Source organism: Octopus bimaculoides, unplaced genomic scaffold (assembly GCF_001194135.2).
Source record: "Octopus bimaculoides isolate UCB-OBI-ISO-001 unplaced genomic scaffold, ASM119413v2 Scaffold_177160, whole genome shotgun sequence".
NCBI lineage: Eukaryota > Metazoa > Mollusca > Cephalopoda > Octopoda > Octopodidae > Octopus > Octopus bimaculoides.
The window spans coordinates 10,593-11,627 of record NW_026322481.1 but is presented as its reverse complement, the minus strand read 5'-3'; positions in this window follow the sequence as shown (position 1 = coordinate 11,627).

The following is a 1,035-nucleotide window of genomic DNA, read 5'->3' as shown; positions in this document are numbered from 1 at the left end:
ATATATATATCCAGTGGAGTTGACATGTTATTAAGAAAAAAAGACTGGCTTATTATCTATAAGGGGACCGCCATGTGTTTCTGACACAATAGCCGTCATCAGAAGGACACTTATTCAGACTTATTTCCAGTAACAAACAGACCACGTAAACGAGTAGAATATATTTATGGTCAACGTAATTTGCGTAATGTAGGCCTAGATGAACTCAGAGTAACGAGTACCATGAATTTAAACACCATAGATAAATACGGGTATATCGAACACTCTCCTATACCCGTCGTTCTATAAAAACCCGTCTCACTATCCTACGCCGGACATCACTGATTCGGTAAAATTTAGTCATTTTCTTTACCAATTAAAACCTTAGTTAATTTGTAAGCTTCAGAATTCAGTCCATTCTGGAGCAATAAATTCCGGTTATGTAGCAGTTTATTTCTATTTCTTTTTAATGTTTCTTTTATTTTTTTAAAATTTTTTATCAGTAACTTTTATGTCCAACAGCTGACAACAAATATATACACACACACGTATACACGCATGCTCAGTCTGTTCATCTGTCTATTTGAGTGTCTGTGTCAGCGTGTGTGTGTGAATGTATACGTTTCTATGTGTGTGTGTGCAACTGTCTTTCCGGTACAATTTCACTCCTGCAGATAGTTATATATACTCACACGCATATACACACATATACGCGCGCGCACACACACACACACACACATATATACATAGCCATAGATATATATACGCATAGGTAGGTGGTAACGTGGAGACGAAATAGTGTGTGTTTGTGATTGTGCATGTGTGCGAGTATATGTGTGCGTGTGCGAGGGTGTATATGCGTAGAACTGTGTCATTGTGTACTCAGATTTAGACATTGTGTCAATAAGTGCGTTTAAATTGTTAAATTGATATGGGTATATATATATATATATATGTGTGTGTGTGTGTGTGTGCGCGCGCGCATGTATATATATTTATATATACATACATACATACATACATACATACGCACACACACTATATGTATATATATAT